Here is a 12,836-nt window from a genome sequence, read left to right as displayed (position 1 = left end):
AGCCCTATGGTCCCCATTTTAGCATTATAAAAGCGTCAGTTACAGGAATGAATGAAGGTCCTGTCATACAGCATCATATTTGGGAAGAAACCATCTGTTTTCTGGCTCTGATCCTACTTCTGCCTTCCCTAGAGCAACATATGACTGCTTCCTGGGGCAGGTTTGTTTGTAAATGGTTTTATCCATGATTTGAACAATTCCCTTCTCTTATGGGACTAATCTGCAGCCCAAAATACTTGGCTGCCTACATATTTTTTTCCTGGTATTCACCCAAAATCACACCCTGTCCAATCCATCCTATTCTCTACAATGATGATTCTGTACAATACCTCTCCATTTCCTTTTCCTTTCTTGCTCATAACTTCATCAGATTAAAGTTATTGGCTAAATTTATGATTTTTCTTTTTAAAAAAGCTTTCTCATCTTTGACTTGTGCTGCTTCATGATAAATTCTAAACCAACATCTTCTTTGCTTCTGGTCCTGAGGACCAACTCATACCCTGAGCTTTAGGAAAAGAAAATCCATGTGAATGAAAAGCAAAGTGAACTGAGAATTAGTTGCCTCTTGGCAACGGGAAGAAGATTTCTTTCTTTTCCTTAATTTCTACAGTCTACACAATGAGCTTTTTAAATCTGCCCTTCCCAAAGAGGGATTCTGTTCTGCTTTCATGAATTTCTCAGAATCTTCAGCCTTGAATGAGCAATATCCTCAAACTCCTAGTTCCCTGCGATCAGGCAAGAGTGTTTTGAGCAGGGTATTGTCTACTTGGTCTGGGCAGCACCTCCCCTTCTCTGAACAGCTCTGTCCTACAGTCCTTCCCCTGTCTTTCTCCACCTCTTTCTTCCCTCCCTTATATCCATGATTGCTTTTGGCTGCTTCTCTTTCCTTAGCCTTGGAATCCAGAAAGTCACATTACCTCTTAGAAGACTTAGTGGAATCTTTCCAAAGCTGAAGCAAGCAAACTATTCCCCATAGCTTTGCTAATAGTCTCCTACAGTCTCTTCTCTATCCCACACAGTCCCAGAGGAAAAGCCTGCCTCTTGCTTTGTGCCCTAAGGATTGGGTCATCTCTATATGGTGTACATTGAAAGCTTTTATTCTCCTCAGGGGAAATTTTCATGACACTTTAATCCAGAAATAAAAACAATATCAAATCTTTACTAAACCAGACCCTCATTATACAGGTCAAATCCTGGTCCAGTAAACTCCAAGGGATTTTTTTTTTTTTAATTGCACTGGAAATGGGTTATATTAATTCTTTCTTGAGATAAGTGCATCATCCATATATTAGGCCTGGGAAAGCTTTCTGTTGTTCAGAAATCTTTGTGGTAATAAGATTGATTTCATGAATCAGGGGTACCTTAGGAATCAATCATTCAATCAACAAGTATTATTATGATCCTAATTACAACTTAGTATACCAAGAATTCAAGCAAAACACAGCTATTCCTCACCTTCAAAGAGCCTACTTTCTCATGGGAGAGACAACACATCTGTACATGTGTACACACAAGATATAGATAGGATAGATGGAAAATCATCATAGAGGGAAAATCTCTAGAAATTGAGGGTCCTTGGAAAGGCCTCTGGAAGAAAGAAGCATTTGAACTGAGTCTTGAAGGAAGGCAGTAAAACAAAGAGGCAGAGAGGAGGGGGCAGGATATTCCAGGCATGAAGGACAGCTCATGAAATGGTAAAGTCTTGAAGAAGGGTTGCCATGGATGAGAAACAACTATATAGTCAGACTATGTTCAGAGAAATAATGGGTAAGATTGGAAAGATAAGGAAAGTCCAGGTTGTGAAGGAATTTAAAGACCTAACAGATGATTTTATATTTAATTCTGGAAGTAATAGGAAACTCTTGAAGTTTACTGAGAAGAGGGATGACATAGTTGAGAGCAGTCCCTGGGAGAAAAATTGAGATTTCATTTGGTCTTTTCAGCAAGTGTTAGACATTGTCTTCTTGATCTGAAAAGACTTTCAAATAATTTCCATTCTCTTTTTTATCATAATTTGCTTTACTCACAATGAGTAGAACTTAAAAGTCAGATCTGATTTGCCAAGGCCACTAAAGTGGTTTGTTATCATCCTAATTGGGAACTCAAGAGAGTTTTGCTCTGGGTTTAGTCAGTAAGTCTAATCCCTGTGGAAGAGCTCAAGGGTGGTCAGGGAATTACAAAGCTGGTGAGAAGCCTCCACCTTCATTATGGGGAATCTGCAGCCAGGAACCTGTGAAACTGTCCCAAGTAGAACAGCCTGCAGGAGTCAGTAATTCCTGAGAAAGGTGGCAGTAATTATAACTGAATTACATCACTTAGAATATTGAGTTCACTATTCCTCTGATTTCTGTAGACAGAAATCGCAGGAGCAGAAGCTGAGAGCCCTTACTGTTCTTCTCCAAGGAGAAGGAAACCTCAGCACATGGGCAGGAATGGGAACAGGAACTTAACGACTAAATTTGCCCAATTTAGGGATGAGAGAACAGAAATATGAGAAAAAGGAAGAGAGCAAATGAAAGCAGAGGACAGGTGAGGAACAACCCCGCTCCTGATCCATACCTGATTGGCCCTTCCCATCTTTTTGGTAGGATGAATGCCCTTCCCCTGTTTTAGGGAGACCCCACCCACCCCCATTTGGCCTTGGAACCTCAGGAAATTCAGCCCACACTTGGACTCTGTAAGTGCGGCTCAGGGGGTGGCAGAGAAAGCACTGTGGTGGCAAAGGTGACACATCCTGGACAAGGGAAACAATTACCAGGCGTGCACTTTACAGTCAGACAGATAAATGTGCGTCAGCAAATGTACAGCTGCATATAGAAATGCAAACGCCCCCTCCCGTCCAGGGAAAAAAATGGTGTCACCATGAAAAGAAAGAGGGTGAATTCTCTCATTCAGTGAACACATTTCTCTTCTCATGAAGCTGCCCACGGGTTTCCCATCAAGATAGTAATTCATTGTATATGGAAGGGAACTTCCCATATGGAAATTCCCACTTCCTTCTGAGAACAGTACACACAGTGTTAACCTTGATGAGTAAGACTTTCCCTCCTTCCTTCAGTTTTAGCTGTGAATTGGCCTTTCTCTTTGGAGATTGGCTGTGCTTCTAGTTTAGTTTAACTTTTGGCCTGAGTTTCTACAAAGGGACAGTGCCAGCACTAGGATGAGAACCTTTGTCTCAATCCTCCCTCCAAAATCCTTTTCCCCATCTCCCACAGCTAACTCACACAGTCATTGACTGGAGCAAGACAAAAAGAGAATGACATCCCATTTCATATAAATTGGTCTGTGGTGGGAATGTGGATTTGGCTCTGGCTATCTTATGGTAGTTTGTCTCACAGGAGGGAGAGACATTTGGGGGCGTTTGGCCCCTCAAAAGCAAACAAAACTAGGAGCAATGGATGTAATTAAATTACATTTAATGTAAATGAACTTTCTAATGATTGCAGCAGTTTAAATGTTGAATGACTGTCCGGAGTAGAGTGGTCCTTCTCACTGGAGATGTTCAAACAAAGATAAGGTGATTACTCACTGGGAATATTGTGGGAGGAATTATTATTTGGGTGGGTATGGGTGAGATTAGAAGACCTCTGAGGTATCTTCTGATCCAGATTCTGGGATTCTGATTATTCTTCTAGAGGGCAGTGGCTAAAACTGGAGCCTTCTCTTTTCACAATGCTCAGCCAAAGCTCTTTATTGATAATTGATAATATTGAGCCTCATTCCATGCATTTGGCCATTTATAAGAAGTCATACTCTCTCATTTCTGATCCACCTTCATAGTTGTGGTTATGAAGGTATGGATAATAGCTTTTAAGCTGGAAGAGACTTTAGGATCTACTTAGTCCAACTTTTCATTTTACTGATCCAAAAACTTAGTGAAATGGTTGTTTAAGATCATATAGGTAGCAAGAGGCAGTGCTGGGATTTGAATCCAGATCCTCCAACTTTAAATCCAACATGGAATCTTAACTATCTTCTTAGCTCTTTACATAATAATGAAAATTCTATACTCTTCCCAAATGCCAACAGAAGAACCAGCTTTTATTTTTCACATAATGGAAAAAAAAAGAGTTCATTTCTGACATTTATTAACTTGGTGACTCTAAACAAGTCTCATACACTTCATTTCCCAGTTAAATAGGAGCAAGAATGCTTTTTCTGCCAGCTGTCATAGTTATTGTGAAGATGAAGTGAGATTACAGATTTACATTTAAGAGTGAATGACTCCCAATAAATTTATTTGCCTGTGGACTTCCATGAGCAACTAAAGTGGGAATTTCAGGATTAAGAGAAAGTTGCTAGAAAGAGTTTTTAAAAGGAAAGTATTTCACTATCCTTCAAATTATATTGGCATTACTAAAAACTACCATGAATTGATTTTATTTAAATTTCAAGAGCTCATTAATTTGGATTAACTGGAGAAAGGAAGAGCCTGAATTGGGGGCAGGGAATGTCATATAGTGAAAAGGACTTATAGTCGGGAGGCTTTTTTTTTCCTGATTCTAAATTTTCCTGATTCTAAAACTCGGTACTCTATCCACTGCTGCACCTAGATGCCCTTTTATGAACCTAGCTTCTTTATCTCTAAGGGAATAGTAATACTCATATTCCATACCACATAAAATTGTTGTAAGGAAAGCAATTTGTAAACCAAACATCACTGCATAAATGTAAGTTATCATCATCATCATCACTATCATTATTATTATTATTTCTAGTTCTGTTATCAGCTAGCTGTCACTGAGTAAATCACTTCATTTCTATTTGGTCCTCAGTTTCCTCATTTTTAAAATAGGGAAGTTGGCTACATTGCTTTCTAAAATCCTTTTAAGCTCTAATATGATTCCATGGGAGGACCAGCTATATGGTGCAGTGGACCAGCCCTGAAGTCAGGAGGAACCGAGTTCAAATCTGGTCTCAGACACTTAACACTTCCTAGCTGTGTGACCCTGGGCAAGTCACTTAACCCCAATTGCCTCAACAACAACAAAAACTATGATTCTGTGAAAAAGATCTTTGAAAAATTAAAAAGTATCCTCCAACTGTATAGTACTGTCACAGCAGAATTAATTCAAATAAAACAGATACATTCAGGTCTTTTCCTTTACCATTAAAAATAGATACAGAAACTCAAACTCTTAAATCAGGTTAGTTTCCCTTGACATCATAACTTCACTATCTGAAGAATTTAAGCCTCTTCTCCCCGCTCTCTCTGGAGTCTATAAGTGAAGATACCTCTACTGACAGATGTGACTAGTTCCAGATTTTCAGCTGACTCAGATGTCTAGCCCCTGGCTTGACAGGTGTTTGGTGAGGCTTATGGGTTACTCAAAAATGCTATTGGATGGGTGGACTATGAACGATAACTTTGATCATGTAGATATATATGTATACATGTTTAGACAATTGATATTACCCATTGATTCTTAGAAGCAGTCTGGTAGAGCAGATAAAATGCTGATCATAAAGTCAGCAAGACCTGAGTTTAAATCCTGCCTCTGAAATTTACTAGTTGTATGACCAAAAACAAATCCCTTAACCTATTTGTGCCCCAGATACGCCTGTAAGATGATGGTGATGGTTCATTCTCAAAAAGGACCAAAATGAAAATGACATCACTACATTAGAGTCAAATTAGTATGTCCAACTGTGGCTGCTGAGACCAATATGAGCTTGGAATGTTCTGCTACAGTTCTGACATAGTACCTATAATTTAGTGTATATATATAGATATATATATATATATATATATATATATAATATAATATCTATAAATTGGGATTATTTCTCTAACTCTGACCACCTCATATTTCTTCTGAGCTAATTCAGTTCTGGTTTATTTATAGAGTAGAACACTTTCTCTGATGAGGGCACACCATGCTGGGCGGTCCTGTCCCAGTGTCCCCCCTGTCATACAATCTATTTGAAAGTTAAGAGACTTTGACAATGTCCTTCTATTACCTGTTGAGTGATTGCCCTGTGTGAGTTCTCTATAAATAATCTTTTTGTCAAGTGTACATTTGCCATTCAAACACTGTGGCCAGCCCAATGGAGTTGTGCTGTCTGCAGTAGAATTGGAATACTTGGCAGTTTTGTTCAAGAAAGGATCTCAGTGTCTGGACCTTATCCTGCCAGGTGATCTTCAGAATCTTTTTCAGACAAATCAAATAGAAGTGATTCAGTTTCCTGGCATGATGCTGGTATACTGTCCAGGTTTCAGAGGCATACAATGATAAGGTTCCTACAATGGCTCTTAGACCTTCAATTTGGTAATTGCTTTAATACTTTTCCTCTCCCACACTTTTCTTCAGAACTTTCCAAACACTGAGTTCTGGCACTCCATGTTCCAACTTCATTATCTATGTGTACATTCCTGAAAAGTATACTATCAAGGTAAGTGAATTTATCCACAGCATTTTTGTAACTATTTGCTGTAACTAATGGTTTCACATATGAATAGTGTGGTGCTGGCTGATGGAGTTTCTGTTTTCTTGGTGTTAATCACTAGGCCAAAATTAGCACAAGTAGCAGAAAATTCTTTGTTGCATCTCAGCTTTGAAGGCCGTATTGAATACACAATCATCTGCTGATTCTATTTCAGCTGAGATTTATAAGATGGTGGTGGTTGTGGGGTCTATTACATGTAAAAAAACTGAATGAAATTTTCCAGATTGTATGGCAAGAGGAGATTATGTCCCAGGAATTCAAAGATTCCTCCACTGTCCATCTCTACAAAGGTAAATGGAATAATTTGTCCTATGAGAATCACAGCACAGTTTCTCAGTCATTGCTGACAAGATTCTTGTCAGAGTCCTCCTTAATAAGCTGATCCTACACCTAAAATAAGATCATCCACATGAGAGAGTTGTTTGCTGCCTGACAACTCCAGGAGAAATGCCAGGAGCAGAACAGAGGGCTGTGTACAACATTTGTAGATCTGACCAAGGCCTTTGATTCTGTTAGTCAAGAGGGTTTCTGGAAAATTATGTCAAAATTTGGTTGCCCAGAGAAGTTCACAGTATAGTATATGAATTTCATGACGGCACATTTGCCTGGGTTTTGGACCATGGACAGTGCTCTCAAGCTTTCCCAGTCACTGATGGATGGAGTGAAACAAGTCAGTGTGCTTGCTCCCATGCTTTTTAGCATCATGTTTTCAGCCATGGGGTCAAATGCCTTCAATGAATTTAAACATAGTACCAAAGTCAGTTATTGCGCTGATGGTAAATTCTTCAACTTGAAAAGGCTACAAGCCAACATTAAAGGGGAAGGAGTGTGGAGCTGTTAGTTGAAGTGAGTGGAAAGAGTTCCCCCAAAGATGAAATGAAACTAATCCTAATCTGATTTTACTGGTTTTTCCCAACTTTACACACCCTCAAATGGTCAAAGTGAGAATGAGTTTTCTGTGCCAACCTGAAATAAAGAAAACTACTGAAGTAACAAAAATCTTTCACCAAGGTAAGAGAATTACAATTCAGGGCACCACCACAGCACCAAAGTACCGGAGAGCCCAAGAGAACAGATGTGCAGGCTTTAAATACATTTCAACAGGGAAGAGTCTCATGGAAGGCATAGACTAGCAAGCTGTTACATAAGTTGTTTTGTATAACAACTGAAGGTCCACTAGTGAGGCTGGGGAGTGGTGAGATATGGTCAGAACAGCTGCCTTTAGGTACAGCAACTAGGAGTTTCACAAAACTGGTCCCAACCAGTTTGGACCTGCTCCAGCCATAGAATCAGGATCCGCTAGCCCCTCTGATGGTTGCATTCAGCACCTTCATTGATATTCATGCAATGCATCTCCTTGACTGTTTAGTGGGTGCTTACCTTGGATGACTTTGGAAGTGTGACGCTTTCTTTAGATGGGGTAAGAATGGTCTGGTGGATTGGGATGCCAAACTTCCTCAACCCCATTATTAAAAATTTGAAGCATAACAATAAGCCATTCATATGTTTCATGATTAATTTCCAAGAGCAGAATTACTATTATAACCCGAGTCCCAAAATTCATTCATATGAGACTCTCAAGTGAGGAGTGGGATGGAGATGGTGAGAAAAAGAGAGAAGAGAGATCTAGTCTCTTCAGGTTTTTCTGGCTTGAAGAAGAAAATGGGTGACGCCAACTCTTTAGATTGCCAAAAGGAGAAAACTATTCTGGGAAGAAGCCGGCTGCAGAATTTCAATCATGTATTTATTTCTAGCTTATACACTAGAAACTTAAGGGAATTTCCCTTTGGGTGAGATCTGGTACTCTCTTGATTGAGCTGAGTTGCATTTTTTCCAGTGAGAGAGCTCATTCCACATGAATACTTTCTCTTATTTCCATTTTACTATTGACTTGGATAAATGGATTTCTTTGCTCTTTGCTACATGTGTTCATTGGGGAACTGGCATTTGGTGGGAAGGGAATCAAACCTTGGTTATAAAGCTTGGAGGCCTCATTCTGCATTACAAAATAGTGATCAGGAATTTAGCTTTAACCTGAAAATTATATTCCCTAGACTAACTATTTCAAGGATCAGATAATATAACTCAACCTAGGTATACCCTCTCTGAGTGGAACAGAGTGACAGACAAACTCTGACCATAACATCTGGGAGGAATTGAGGTGTAGAATATGTTCAAGGAAGATTAGCATCTCTGAGGTGAGGGCTGCTTTCCACCTTTGGTGTCCAATTGATCTACCTAACTCTCACCTGAGGCTCCAAGAAGCTGTAGCATGAACAGCAGCCATATCCCGGTTTTGGTAGACAGGCTAAAACAGGTTTATGGTAATCAAGGAGTCTCAAACCCCATGGTGAGTTAGAGGGGTGTATACCCCAAGAATATAAAGACTTCATCTGCTAGAATAAATGAATGAGAACAGTTTGCTCCAACAGCCATAAAGAAAGGTGTTGTGAGATGTTTAATCTCTATTAGATATCAAAGATAACAAGGTTACCTACTGCATCTCTTTTCTGTCACTAGACAGTGGTAGAGGTTGATGATTTTGTGCAATCCTGCATCACTTAAATCCAATTTTCCTTCAAATCAAAAGTCAAAAAAGGCAGGAATTCAAATCTCCCTTACAAAAGGTGAGGGGGAGAAAATACTGGAGATTCTGGCCTTCAATTTTGGCCTTCCTGTGAGCCACAGGTGATGCCCCATTCTCCATATGGGAATTTTTCCATAGAAATATAATTTCTGTCCATTACTGCCTCTGCTTCATTACAGTGGGAGAGAGAGAAGAGAGAGGAGGATCTCAAAGTACCCAAGCATCTCCAAGGACATGCTACATTACTGTGGAGATCCCTCTCTTTGCCACAACTCCTTCGACCAGAATGCGGAAAGCAATCGCTACATGATTAATCCTGAAGGCTGTGGTCTTACTTTGGATATTTGTGATAAAATAGCCCACTCTTGCACTTAAGTCTAAAGACTATCTAGTATGAAGAGAAAGAATCCTAAAAATCCTCACTGACTCTTCTAGGAGTAATACTAGAAGTATTGATGTGGTAACATTTTTCATTTAGAAGTATATTCAAGAGATTTTGCTAGTAAAATAAACATATTAAATAAGTCTAATATTTGCCATGATTAAAAAAAAAAACACCTTAAAGAACAAGAAGTTACATTTCCAGCTACTGGCTCGTAGCCAGTATACGTATAGAATACTATAGAATATGTATAGAACAAGTGAAAGCAAGCCCAGCTCTTGTCACTACCAAAAAGGAAGAGGAAGAACTAGCAAAAGCCATTAAGTTGTCATTGAAAGACATGGTTGTTGTTTGTCCTTCATTCTAGAGGAGGGCTATGACATCAGGAAGGGGATGCTATGATATGCAAGTGAACTAGCTTTAAGGAAGGTCTGTGCAAGGTCACCTGCTTCACTTTTCCTTCCAGAGGCATCTGGGTCTAGGGGCCAGATATAGATCAGGACGACTGGTGATGGCCCATCTCATTGAAAGAACAAAGGTAACAGCCAATCATACTTTCCAATTTGTATGCAAGTCTATCAAGCCTCTCAACTAACCACCAACATGAGGGTAGGAAAAGTTCATGCTAGCTATGATTTTGAAGTTGCTGAAGATAATGAACTAACATTTAAAACTGGAGAAATCATTATAGTTCTTGGTGACAGTGATCCCCAACAAAAGTGAACTCATCAAGGAATATAGGGTTGTTTCCCTCTACTTTTGTTTCATCTGCCTTCAGTATTGAATCAGAAATGGTTAAAATAGAGAAAACAGTAAAATTCACTGATGATGTTCAGATGGAAACAATAAGCCTGAATTTGAACTAGTATATACATATATATGTATATAATTTTTTATTTTCCCCAGTTACATGTAAAAACAACATTCTTTTTTTTGGTTTTACATGTAAATCCAAATTTTTTTTTTTACATATTTCCTTATGAATCATGTTGGGAAATAAAAATCAGAACAAAAGAGAAAAACCATGAGAGAAAAAAAAAAAGTGAATACAGCATGGGTTGCTTTACATTCAGTCTCCATAGTTCTCTTTTTGGATGTGGATGGCATTTTCTATCCAAAGTTTATTGGGATTGCCTTGGATTACTGAACTGCTGAGAAGAAACAAGTCTATCATAGTTGATCATTGTACAATCTTGCTGTTGCTGTGTACAATGTTTTCCTAGTTCTGCTTGTTTCGCTCAGCATCAGTTAATGTAAATCTTTCCAGGCTTTTCTAAAATGAGTTTGTTCATCATTTTTTAAAGAACAATGATATATCATTACTTTCATATACCATAATTTATTCAGCCATTCCCCATTGATGGGCATCTACTAATTTTCCAATTCTTTGCTACCACAAAAAGAGCTACTGCAAACATTTTTGCACATGTGGGTCCTTTTCCCTCTTTTATGATTTCTTTGGGATTCAAACCCATGAACTAGTGTATATTGATGAAAACAAAATGAGCCTGCTTTTGCAAGTGTTATAAAGTGCAGATCCAAATAATGACCAGCCAGATCTACCAGAATCAATTGCTTCATTTGGAAATAATCAATCACCAAATTGGACCACTTATTAATGTAAAATTAGAAAATGTTGACAGAAAACATTCAAAGCTTTCAAAACTCAATGTTAAAGTGAGGGAAGTGCTTTCATTATATAGAAAACTGATGAATGAAGACCTAATGAATTCCATGTATACAAAATTACAGAACCAACAGTATTATACATTATACAGAGCCAACATATATACTTGGTGTTTCTGTTTCTCAGTTATATCCAAAGCAGCCTTAAAATGATGCTTTTTTGGTGGCAAGGAATTCCCAAATGGATTATGAACAGAACCACAGATTGTCCTCTGAGCAAATCTTTTCTCTCAACCAAGGAGCAATTCTACTGTCAGCAAATCAAATATTTCCTAATCAACAAGCTCAGGCTTATTACTCTGACACAGTGTTCCATTCTATACAAGGAAATGCGTACTCCAACCAGGCTTTGGTATATAGTTCTCCTGCTGTTGCTACTGCTGATGTCAGTGTACCAGAATGGTGGAACTAGTCTGTCTCAAGTGCCAAACTATAATTTAGTATATTCTACACTGCTCAGCCATCCAGTAATCATCAGCTACCTCAAGCCAACAAATATATATCTAGGCAGCTTTTGAGATTTCTAATTGTGGCTAACCTCTGCTAAGTGCAGCTGACAATGTTATGAGTTCCTTCCTTTAAAATCTTAAGATTTGTTTATTATCCACTTACAGGAAGCTATCTTGATAAACAAGAGCAAGATTGAAGAAGGTAGAACTATGTTCAATTTACATTGGCTTTTGAGGGAGTTGTTGATTTTTTTGCAGATGAATGAAACTACTTAGGACATTTAATTTCTATCAAAATGTCTGAAAATTGGTAAAAGATTATTTATGTTTGGTAAAATTGACTGGTCTGTGAAAAATCCAAACTTAACAGAAATTGTGACATATATGTTATATACATATCTTATATGTGAATTTGTTAGTGGCCATTTTAAATTGCAATGATGATCATGTGAATATATTTAACATTTTAATTTTATGTTATTTTTTTTAATCATAAGCAAACTACCATGTTTCATAGAATTTTATGTGGACTTAGGAGACTGCAATACCTTTTATGATTCCTTCTTTTTTGCTGAGGCAATTGAGATTAAGTGACTTGCCCAAAGTCACACAGCTAGGAAGTGTTAAGTGTCTGAGATCAAATTTGAACTCACGTCCTCCTGACTTCAAGGCTGGTGCTCTATCCACTGCACCACCTAGCTGCCCCAATTGCATTATCTTTTTAAAATTCAAGGCAACAAAGTGTTATAACATTAATATTTGAGAGCTTTATGTTTTCCATCTTTTGTTTCATGCTGATTGTACCTATGCTTCACTAATTAAAAATAAAACATAAATGTATTATTGCTTTTTGTAATCTGGGATTACTGTTAACAGTTAAATCAAAATGAATTAGTCAAATTTTTAATGAGGTTATAGAAAACGGTAACCCCATCTATCAAATCTTGCCTTCAACATACCATAGGACCATGAGATAAATTAAGTAGAATCTCATCCCTTACATCTTATTGTTTAAAACATATGCTGTGAGGTTTTTTTCTTAGTGAAAATGATGGGATGAATAAGATCCCAGCGAAAGACCTCAAGTTCTTACTAGCTAAGTGAGCTGTAGGGAAGGACATTGACAGGAGAAGCCTTTTGTTGAATTTGAGTGGAATTAAAGTGGACCTTTGTTGCAGTGGGCCCTATTTGATTTCCCACAGCTACTCTCTGAGGCAAGCAGGGAGGGGCATTGATTTATTTATTTTTTCTCAATAGTATTTTATTTTTCCCAAGTATACTTTAA

The 12,836-nt window shown here is 38.2% G+C and overlaps 1 pseudogene; it reads left to right on the top strand.

The window, feature by feature from the left end:
* The first annotated feature begins 7,066 nt into the window (after window positions 1-7,066).
* On the top strand, window positions 7,067-11,983 carry LOC100917139 (annotated as a pseudogene).
* The last annotated feature ends 853 nt before the right edge of the window (window positions 11,984-12,836 follow it).

This window comes from Sarcophilus harrisii, chromosome 1 (genome assembly GCF_902635505.1).
Source record: "Sarcophilus harrisii chromosome 1, mSarHar1.11, whole genome shotgun sequence".
Classification (NCBI taxonomy): Eukaryota; Metazoa; Chordata; class Mammalia; order Dasyuromorphia; family Dasyuridae; genus Sarcophilus; species Sarcophilus harrisii.
Note: the sequence above shows the minus strand (reverse complement) of the source record. Positions and strands in the feature narration are given on the sequence as shown.